Below are 12,150 nucleotides of genomic sequence, written 5' to 3'. Positions count from 1 at the left end.
TCAGCTGTGATGGGGGCTCCAAACAGATGCACTTATGCAACAGGCTGGAGGTCACCAGGTTATTAACAACCAGCATCCTGCCCCTATAAGACATCTGGGGGAGGATCCAACGCCATTTCGCCAGTCGAGCTTGAACCTTGTGGATTAATCCCTCCTAGTTCTTACTTACAAATTGTCCATTTCCAAGATAGACCCCCAGGTACAATAATCCTCCAGTGCTCCATTGCAGACCCCCCTCAAGCTGAGGTGGACTCAGTCCGGCCAAGTTTCCCACCAGCAGAGCACTGCTTTTGGCCCAGTTTATTTTAGCCGATGACAGTTTTTCATAAGTCCTTTGACAAGCCATCAGCTTATTCACATCCTCCTGATTCCTGATGAGAACCACGATGTCATCCACATAAGCAGTAACTTTAAATGGCTCCACTGTATACTCCGGGATAGACAAACCACTCAGCACTCTGCGCAGCTCCTTCAAAAACGGCTCCAATGCCAATGCGTACAGTATTCCAGAAAGAGAGCAGCCCTGTCAAACTCCTCTTTGAACAGTAAAAGGCGCGCACAAGCCACCATTGACTTTCACTACACTAGAAATGTCACTATAAAGAAATTGAATATTAACAAATTTCTCTCCAAAACCAAAAGCCCTCATCATGTCCCACAAATAGGAATGACTGACCCGATCAAAAGCTTTCTCTTGATCCAAAGAAAGTAAGCCAACTTTAAAATTGAGAAGCTCTGAGGAAGCCAAAATATCCCGAATTAAAAAAATATTGTTAAAAATAGTTCTGTCAGGCACACAGTAACTCTGATCTGGATGCACCACTTTAGTCAGGACAGTCCGAAGTCTGTTGGCCAACGCTTTAGAAAAAATCTTATAGTCTGCGCACAGCAGTGACACAGGCCGCCAGTTTCTGATCTCATATAAATCTCCCTTTTAAGGAAGGAGGGTAATCACTGCTCTCCGACAGCTCTGGGGTAAGACACCTGTCCTGATACTCTGTGTGAACACTTCCATCAAGTCAGGACCAATGAGATCCCAAAATTCCTTATAAAATTCAACTGGGATCCCATCAATACCTGGAACTTTGCCTACATTAAGCCCCCCCAAATCCTCTGAAAGTTCCGATAGAGTCACTGCTGCTTCCAGGTTTGTAACGTCTCCCTTAGGAAGCTGAGGAAGATTCTGTAACAAATGATGACATTCCATGTCGTCTTGAACCGTCTCTGCAGCATACAAATTCTTATAAAAGTCCCTCACAATCTCCCTGATCTCCACTGGCTGATGTCGCTCTGTCCCATCTGCTGCCCGCAGACAATAGAAAACTTTGCTTTGTGAGTTTTTTTTTCAAGACTAAAAAAATACTTTGTTGGTGCATCCATTTCATTTAGGCTCTGGAAACGTGATCTCACCAGAGCCCCTTTAACTCTGGTGTCCAACAGCTGAGCCAGACCCCTCTGTTTATCTTTAAGGCTCTCTGCTAACTGTGCGTTTGGACCAAAATCGAGAAGTCTCTGGATCTCTGTGACCTCAGCTTCTAATTCTGCCATCTCTGATTTTAAACATTTAGTGACATTTCTAGTGTATTGCTGACACAACCCTCGAATCTGCACCTTCCCTAAATCCCACCATTGTTGCAGGCTGATGAACTCCCTTTTCTTAATTCTCCATGTTTTCCAAAAAAACCTGAATATATCTTTGAAATTCTGATCCTGAGTAGAATTGAAGTGCCAGTAAGCACTTTTAGGTGTGTAAGCTGTGAGCAGCACACTGCAGGTTACTAGACTGTGATCTGACAGACCACTGGGTGTGATGGAGCTCGATTTGAACAGTCCAAGGTGATGTTTGAAAGTGTAAATGTGGTCCAGTCTGGCCAGGGACACCTCCCCACCGCTTACTCGCCCCCACGTGTATTGCCTGCTCTCCCCATTTTTACTCCTCCATACATCCACCATCTCCATACCCCTCAGTATCCTCAGCAGTTCTTGTGCTGAGCGAGGATGTGGCTCAATCCCAGCATTTCTATCGATCGGTGAATCGACAGTACAGTTAAAATTACCTCCCAACACATCAAGTTCTTCTGAACTGCACTGCTCTAAAAGAGCTTCAACTTTCTTAAAAAACTGGACTCTATCAGTGCCGTCATTCGGAGCGTAGACATTTATGAAGCTAAACAGTCTCCCCTGGATTTGTGCCTTCACTCTCAGTAATCTTCCCTCCAGTATGTCATCCACTCCACAGATATCCGCATTGATGCTCTTTGTCAACAGCACAGCCACGCCAGCACTGACATTGGACCCATTACTATAAAATATCCCACCACTCCAGTCCCTGCTCCACTCCCACTGGTTATCTTTATCAATATGAGTTTCTTGTAAAAAAAATCACATCAAGATTTTTCTGTTTTAAAAAACTCAAAAAGAGCCCATCTCTTGCCAGTATTTCTACCCCCATTGATATTCAAGCTCCCAATTTTAATACTGGCCATAATCACAGATGATATAAAAAAACAATTCACAAGAAGACGACCCCAGTTCAAAAGGGGGTGAGTCCTACCATTTCTATTCATTTTGGGTATTCATTTTGGACTTTCTCTTTAATTTACTCAATATATTCTTTAATCTCACAAGCTCTTGTGAGGTGAACATTGCGGAGGAGGATGGACTTTTCTTAAACTGCGAACTGACGACACAAACAGCTCAATATCTGGAAAATATTCGGACTCATCAACTCCTTTTCGCCCAGCGGTCTCCAATAGAAAAGTTTTTTATACTTTGGGCACTGTAACCCCCTCTGTCTTTTAGGTCTTGTGCTTCAGACACCGTAGATGAATCAGAAATACCGCCTTCCTCTTCCTCACTTTCACTAGCTACACGGCGTCTTCTTCCGACATAGCTGCTAAAACTGCAAAGCTGCCCGCAGTGACGGGAAAGGCGGCCTCACTGCTCTCAGCAACAGGCGATTCTGCCGCGACGTTGCTGCGCTTTTTCTCAGAACCGCCTTCAACTGTACAATGGCGCTTTTGAGCTGGTCTTTTAAACCCGTCATTGTTTCCTGGATCTTTAACTTCTTCTTCCATTTCGATCGATCCCCAAACACTGTCATCTACAACAGCAGGTATTTCTACTGTAACCCCACTACTCCCCTCCTCACTGTTCACAGTCTTGTTGACATGCGCACCCTTCTCCACCAGCGCACTAACAGAAGCCCCCTCACTGGCTGATCTCAGCGGTACTGAGGACTCCCCCTGCGCGGCACTTTCTAGGGCTGATGAGGGTTCAGCCAGCTCTACGCCTTGTTCATCTTCTCCCTCTTTACGTGCCACTTTCCGATTCCCCTTGTCGGGGCAATGTTTAACTAAATGTCCCCCCCTACCACACGCTAAACATTTCATCTCGTCCGAAGTAACAAAAATAACGTAATCGTGACCTTCAAGCCTAAACCTCATAGTGATATTAAGATCTTCATCCATCTGGTTAAGCACCATGTACACCTGCCTTCGAAAGGACAATACATGTTTAATAGCAGGAGCTTTGCACCCATGGGGAATATATCGTATCTTTGATACCAGTCGACCATGACGCTCCAGTTCTCTTTCTAGTACTTCATTTCTTAAAAACGGCGGTACATTTGACAAAATTATTTTACGGGCCGGAGCCGCCAATGGATACACTTGCACAAACATACCATCGACTACGACTCCTTTTTCTACAAGAGTCGATACCAAATCAACAGAACTAAGAAATAAAACTAGTGATCCACTCATCCGAGAAGCCGATTTAATGTTTTCACATCCTATAACTTCGCCTACTGCCAACACCCCGCTCTCTAAAGGAATAAAATCCTCTGATACAAGTTTAACGCCATGCCGGCGAGTCAGCTTTTCCAAACCTGCAGCCATAATGCTGCCGTGGCATAAAGCCACACAATAAGTACTCTAACGCTTTTTCACCAACACTTAGAAAGAAAAGTAAGAAAATTAGAAAAGAAAAGAATAGAATTTAGAATAGAAAAAGAATTTAAAAAGTTTAAACAAACCAACTCATACCTCAGGATCCGCTCTCACACCCCACAACCTCCATCCGCGCCAACACAAACTCCCAACAAGCACTGCGACAGCGAAACAGGAAGGAAGCAGATAGATAGATAGATAGATAGATAGATAGATAGATAGATAGATAGATAGATAGATAGATAGATAGATAGATTTTAGTATAGTAGGCAGGATAGCATAGATAGATAGATAGATAGATAGATAGATAGATAGATAGATAGATAGATAGATAGATAGATAATGAACCACTTAATAAACACAAACTTTATGTAAGACACCAGGTACATTCATAGATGAATAGAGAAATCACAGATAGACAAGGATAGATGAATATATAGACCAGCGGTTCTCAAGCTGTGGGGCATGCCAAACTAGGGGGGCACGAAGTAACAAAAAAGGGGGCGCAAATGTTGCCATATGTGGAGTAATTTCGCTATTTGTAGGTAAATTTTAAACTTGTAGCGGTGTATCGGCAGCAAAAAATATAGGAATAAATTTTATTAGGGTTTCAAAAAAACGTTAGGAGGCACGATTAAAACTGTTATGAAAACCCAGGTCGCAAATACTTAAGGGTTGAGAAACGCTGATATAGACAGACATGAAAGACACTATATACATTTAAGAAGAGATAATGTTAGACACGCCCACCTAAGGAGCAATTTTTGATAGGAAACGCACTATATAATAGATAGATAGTGTGATATTTGCGCTTGGTTGGCGCCGACCCGACACAGACTGACAACAAAGGCATGTGTAAAACAAACAAAAAGATTTATTTTTTTCTTCAGCCATGGGGACGTCTTCCCCGTGTCCCACAGGCCCAACACAGTCCCCAAAACACACAACGAAAAATCACCCCAAACCACACTCTTCTTCCTCCACTCCTCCCAGGGCAGCTTCATCCTCCTCTTCCCAACTCTGGCGCCCTGAGTAGTGGCTGCAGGCTCCTCTTATAGCCCACCCAGAAGTGCTGCAGGTGCTCGTTGACCTTCTTCTGGCTGCACTTCCAGGTGTGGCTACGCTCCTGCCCAGATGGGCTTGTAAAGCCGTGCAGCTCTATACAGCTCCCCCTGGAGCCCAACCAAGATGAGCTCCGGTGTTCCATGAAAGTGACCCCGACGCAACCCGGGGGGCTGCCAACAAAAGTTCCGAGGGACGTAGCAGGTCTCTGTGCAGGGCACTCGAGTTCCTCTTTATCGACCTGAATTTTTTCACAGGGCACAAATCCTGCTGGAAAAGAAAATGACCTTCACAAAGCTAGAAGCACATAATTGTCTAAAATGTCTTTATATTCTAAAGCAGTAACAGGACCCTTCACTGGAACCAAGGGGCTAAGCCCAACCCTGACATTATCCCTCTTCCACAAAACTTTACAGCAGGCATCATGCAGTGCGGTGCACTCTCCTGGCGTCTGCCAGATCCAGATTGGCCTATTAGATAACCAGTAAGTAAAGAGTGATTCATCACTCCATGTTTGTGATGCTCCAGAGTCCATTGGTGTTGTGCTTTATGCCAGTTTGGAGCTGCCTCTAGAATGGGTGACGGCTTGGTGGTAATGGTGGCCTCTGTAGTTGTAGACTTCTGGGCCCATCACCTAGCGATGGGGCTTTATTAGATTTACTTACCTGTTGTAGACCTGAAGCTCCTGTTGTCCTGCAGTCCATATCTCTAAACCAAGTTAACCCTTTAATGAAATTCAGAGGATGACAGTTCCAACGCCCCAAAGTCCAATGCTTTACTGTACTCCAACCAACACTTGGCATTGCAGAAAGTGATCTTAGGCTTGTGTGCAGCTGCTTGGTTATGGAAACCCATTTCATGAAGCTCCCGACGCACAGTTCTTGTACTGACGTTGCTTCTAGAGGCAATTTGGAAATTTGTTGTGAGCGATACCACGGAGAAGGGACGGTCTGAGGAGCTGTGATTTATATACAGTATATATTCATTAGATTATAGTAGATACATATATATGTATAAAAATAATTATTTAATAAAAATATATATAATCAATAGATAGATAGATAAGGGCTACCCAAATTTATTTTAACTGCTGTTTAGCACCTCTGTGGTTGTAGGGTTGTGCACCAAGCTACAGGGTGGTAGGTTCATCTTCTCTCTACACTCCTTACTACTTGCCAAAGGTGTGACCTCTAGTGGCTACAAGATTGAACTACAAGGATTGCTCATTAAATCCTTAACATGAGCTCCTTGTGTTATTCTGATAACCTGCCTGGACTTACATTTTAGAAATATGGAAGCAACTGAGCTGTGTGGCACAGTTCTTTTGTTTAAGTTATGGACCTCTGATTATAAGGTTACTGTTGTAATTCCTGCCTATTACTCTGAGCTGCTTTCTCGGCCTCCATATCTTTTAATTAAAAAAAAAAAAAAAAAAAAAAAAAATATATATATATATATATATATATATATATATATATATATATATATATATATATATATATATTCACAGCATTCGTAGTCTGTGTCACAATCTGATTGTATGGGTGGTTACCTACCAGGTAATGCTTGTGGTTGGCCAGCAATCTGCTAACATCCGCCACGGTGCCCTCAGTTTGTGAGGAGCAGATCATAGAATGGTTGAAATAGTTTACTGTCAAATAAATGCAAAGAGTACACGACACGTGTTTCGCCCTCATTCTGGGCTCATCAGGCGTACACACTCCACTGCACTCCCTCTCGGGAATCGAACCTCGGACGTCAGCGCCAGAGGCGATGCCCCTAATGTTGCGCCACGGTGGTTCGTGAGGGCACCGTGGCGGATGTTAGCAGATTGCTGGCCAACCACAAGCGTTACCTGGTAGGTAACCACCCATACAATCAGATTGTGACACAGACTACGAATGCCATGAATGTAATTACCCCGATCTACATGCTGTCAAATAAATGAACCACACGCCGTGGCGCAATGTTAGGGGCATCGCCGCTGACGTCCGAGGTTCGATTCCCGAGAGAGAGTGCAGTGGAGTGTGTACGCCTGATGAGCCCAGAATGAGGGTGAAACACGTGTCGTGTACTCTTTGCATTTATTTGACAGTAAACTATTTCAACCATATATATATATATATATATATATATATATATATATATATATATATATATATATATACAGTGCACCCGGAAAGTATTCACAGCGCATCACTTTTTCCACATTTTGTTATGATACAGCCTTATTCCAAAATGGATTGAATTCATTTTTTTCCTCAGAATTCTACACACAACGCCCCATAATGACAACGTGAAAAAAGTTTACTTGAGGTTTTGCAAATTTATTAAAAATAAAAACATTGAGAAAGCACATGTACATAAGTATTCACAAGCTTTGCCATGAAGCTCAAAATTGAGCTCAGGTGCATCCTGTTTCCCCTGATCATCTTTGAGATGTTTCTGCAGCTTCATTGGAGTCCACCTGTGGTAAATTCAGTTGACTGGACCTGATTTGGAAAGGCACACACCTGTCTATATAAGGTCCCACAGTTGACAGTTCATGTCAGAGCACAAACCAAGCATGAAGTCAAAGGAATTGTCTGTAGACCTCCGAGACAGGATTGTCTCGAGGCACAAATCTGGGGAAGGTTACAGAAAAATTTCTGTTGCTTTGAAGGTCCCAATGAGCACAGTGGCCTCCATCATCCATAAGTGGAAGAAGTTCGAAACCACCAGGACTCTTCCTAGAGCTGGCCAGCCATCTAAACTGAGCGATCGGGGCAGAAGGGCCTTAGTCAGGGAGGTGACCAAGAACCCGATGGTCACTCTGTCAGAGCTCCCCAGGTCCTCTGTGGAGAGAGGAGAACCTTCCAGAAGGACAACCATCTCTGCAGCAATCCACCAATCAGGCCTGTATGGTAGAGTGGCCAGATGGAAGCCACTCCTTAGTAAAAAGCACATGGCAGCCCGCCTGGAGTTTGCCAAAAGGCACCTGAAGAAAATTCTCTGGTCTGATGAGACAAAGGTTGAACTCTTTGGTGTGAATGCCAGGCGTCACGTTTGGAGGAAACCTGGCACCATCCTTACAGTGAAGCATGGTGGTGGCAGCGTCATGCTGTGGGGATGTTTTTCAGCGGCAGGAACTGGGAGACTAGTCAGGATAAAGGGAAAGATGACTGCAGCAATGTACAGAGACATCCTGGATGAAAACCTGCTCCAGAGCGCTCTTGACCTCAGACTGGGGCGACGGTTCAGCTAAGCACAACGACCCTAAGCACACAGCCAAGATATCAAAGGAGTGGCTTCAGGACAACTCTGTGAATGTCCTTGAGTGGCCCAGCCAGAGCCCAGACTTGAATCCGATTGAACATCTCTGGAGAGATCTTAAAATGGCTGTGCACCGACGCTTCCCATCCAACCTGATGGAGCTTGAGAGGTGCTGCAAAGAGGAATGGGTGAAACTGGCCAGTGATGCGCTGTGAATACTTTCTGGATGCACTATATATATATATATATATAATCAAAAGAATGAGTCAAAGACATCATGAAGGTTTTGGGCAGCCAACCATATATTGTTCCAAGTCTGTGAATTTAGATTACAGAGATGTTCACAGATCCAAGTCCAAAACAGAACTGCAGGTATGGAGACAAGACGGCGGATTTAAAGGCCAGGGAAGGAAATAACTTCACTGGGGTCAGAACCAAAAGTGACGTCGCCAGGACTGGAAGTGTCGTCTTTGGGACTGGAAGTGACATCATCTGAGGCTCCAGAACATGAAGTGATGTCATCAGAGGCGCCAGAACCGTGCGGGATTTCCAGAGAATGGTCTGCATGGGATTGAGAGAGACAGTTGGTGCATCACGCCGGCTCCTGGTCTGGCATGGAATTGCTATTACTCAGGCCCTTTAGCTGTCTCCTACTCGCATGTGTCTGACAATATACATATATGTATATATATAAGTATTGAATGTGTCAACGTTTTTTTCAGTAAATATATTTCTAATGGGGCTATTGACATGAAATTTTCACCAGATGTCGATAACAACCAAAGTAATCCACACATACACAGTTTGTAGGGTAGAATGGGCCCAAGTCACACCTGACCAATGCATGCGACTCGTTTCTTCATACAGGAGGTGTCTTGAAGCTGTCATTACCAACAAAGTATTAAATACATTTCAGTAAGCGTGTTCAGTATTTATTCCCTGTGAAATTCCACTTTATTGCACATAACTTCATTTATTAACTTATTTATTTTGATTTATTTGTATGTGTAGATTAATTGGGTTGTTACCGACATCTGGTGTAAATTTCTTGTCAACAGCCCCATTAGAAATACATTTACTGAGAAAAACGTTGACGCATTCAATACTTATTTTTCCCTCTGTATATACAGATATATATTTATTGTATATTAGCCGTGCCCCTCGGTTTCACCCGCGTATTAGTGAAAAAGGACAATGAGGAGGGCCTTGCCCAGCTCTCTACTCCTGACTTTACTCTTCCCCCTCCCCTTGGCCCGCAGCCTGTGTCTCGGATTAGAGCGAATATATCGCTCCTGCAACCGAACCATGATTCTCAGCGCAATGAGAGAACTCATAAAATCAACCGGAATGTTCAAGCAAATTCTAGAAAAAGAACAATCTAAATCCGTGAAGTAGTTCTCTCGTTTGCTAGCTAAGTGGAGGTAAGGACCGCCCCGATGCAGACGCGTGAGTGATGAGGGTCCTGCCCGCTTCGGCCTGCTGCTTCTCTCATGGATTTGCGCAAATAAATCGGTACCGCAAGCAAACTATGATACATAGAGCAATTAGAGAAGTCACAAAATCATCTGGAATGTTCAAGCAAATTATAGAAAAAACAGATCTAAATCCGTTAAGTAGTTCTCTCGTAAAAAACAGATAGACAGATGTTGGATTTTATATATTGTGATGGATGGCCGGCGGTTCAGTCTGGCAGGGACATCCCTGAAAGAAAAGAATGGAAGAAGGCAGCCTTTTCAGGACACTGCCTCCCCCGGGACACTAGGTGGCAGCTCCCCTGGACGGCAACGGTTCCTCGGATTTCCTCAGGGCATCCTGGGACATGGAGTTTGTTTCCTCAGCCCTGTTGGGTGCCGTGGGTGCTGCCAGGGGGAGTTCACAAAGAACCTGGGGACTCCTACTGTTACTACAACCTGGAAGTACTTCGGAGTCACGAGGATGGAAGCCCGCAGTACTTCCGGGATACTTGAGGACGGATGATGTGGCATTTGACCCAGAAGGAACACTTCCGGGTCATGGACTATTTAAAGGACTGCAGAAGACCCAGCAATGTGAGCCGGAGTTGGGTGGTAGAGTGACAGAGCTGCTGGGAGGAGTGGAGGATTATTGTGATTATTGTTTATTGTTTATTGTATTATTATTGGAGAATTGTGACGAGTGTGGTGCTTTGTGCACTATATTTGAAGAAAAATATTAAAATTCTTCTTGGTGCTTTTTACAAGTGTGTCTTGGACATCTGTCTGGTGGGTTTCACAGAGCAAAAGCGACCCCTAGCGTCCACAATATATATATAGAGTTATATACAAGGTCTGTCCAGAAAGTATCCAGCAATGTAATATGAAAAATAGATACATTTAATGAAGAAGATACAAGATGGAAGAAACACTAAACAATGACGCCTCAGTCCTCTTCAAAGTAGGCACCTTGGGACCTCACATGGTTCTCTCAGCGTCTCTTCAACTGTTCAAAACACTCTGAAAAATTGTTAGAATCGTCATTTTTCATATTAAGTTATACGTCTATTTAAAAAAATACAACAGTGACTGCATAATGCCAGATATTGGAGACACGAGCCTAGCAAGGATGCACAGGATGATCACCTTGTTTTTAAACAAACTGCAGAGCCTAATGACCGTTAAATTGATTGGAGTCTCCGCATTTCAATATCTGCACATTCGTAAATAGCGGCTTGCTTAGCACTTTGCAGAAACGTGACCCCCCCGAAGGCCACGCGCCTTCCTTCCTTCCTTCATTCAGCACGTGTTAGCAATTTCTAATTTTGTTGATTGCTAGTGCAGCCCCCAGAATTGATTACCAGCTTCTCTTAATGATGAAGGTTTAGTCAGCCGTGCTTTTAAGTCAGTGCTATGCATTTCACATGCAAATTGCGGCCGTGTAACGAGACATAATTAACGAAAATGCGATGCCTCGAGGGGGATCATCCTCGGACATTTCGTCCTTGCCTTGACTCTTGAGTGGCCTTTCTAACTCTAGTCTTTAAACCTGACAGTTGCAGAAAAGCATTGGTTTTTTTTGTCTTATGTAAGTGCGTGGGGAAAAAATGAGGAATTCTGTCTACATTACACATGTTTATATTTTTAATATGGTCATTGAAATTACTAACATGAATAAAACAATACAAAAGACCACAATGGACAAATGCCATCAAATCTGTGACTGGCCAGTCAGAGGTGGCAGGATGCACAGCTACATGCCAGTCTTTTCTGAATATGACCCTTCGCCCAAGTATAGCTCGATGGGTGAGGGATGTGGATGCCAATTCTGGAAATGCACTTTTAAAAGTGGCACTTTTCCTTTTGTGCCTCATGGCAATGCATACAAAAAAGCTGCAATCGCTGAAATTGCTTCTTTCTTTCTTTCTTTCTTTCTTTCTTTCTTTCTTTCTTTCTTTCTTTCTTTCTTTCTTTCTTTCCAAAAATTTCAAAATATTTTGATTTTGCATATACAGATCACGGCGGCACGGTGGCACAGTGGGTAGCGCTGCTGCCTCTCAGTTGGGAGAGCTGGGGACCTGGGTTCGCTTCCTGGGTCCTCCCTGCGTGGAGTTGGCATGTTCTCCCCGTGTCTGCGTGGGTTTCCTCCGGGCGCTCCGGTTTCCTCCCACAGTCCAAAGACATGCAGGTTAGGTGGATTGGTGATTCTAAATTGGCCCTAGTGTGTGCTTGGTGTGTGGATGTGTTTGTGTGTGTCCTGCGGTGGGTTGGCACCCTGCCCGGGATTGGTTCCTGCCTTGTGCCCTGTGTTGGCTGGGATTGGCTCCAGCAGACCCCCGTGACCCTGTGTTCGGATTCAGCGGGTTGGAAAATGGATGGATATACAGATCACTGCCATACTACAAGCACTTCAGACCTGGTCACCCACCTGAAGC

Source organism: Erpetoichthys calabaricus, chromosome 11 (assembly GCF_900747795.2).
Source record: "Erpetoichthys calabaricus chromosome 11, fErpCal1.3, whole genome shotgun sequence".
Lineage (NCBI taxonomy): Eukaryota > Metazoa > Chordata > Cladistia > Polypteriformes > Polypteridae > Erpetoichthys > Erpetoichthys calabaricus.
The sequence above is the reverse complement of the archived record's forward strand: the minus strand, read 5'-3'. Positions refer to the sequence as shown.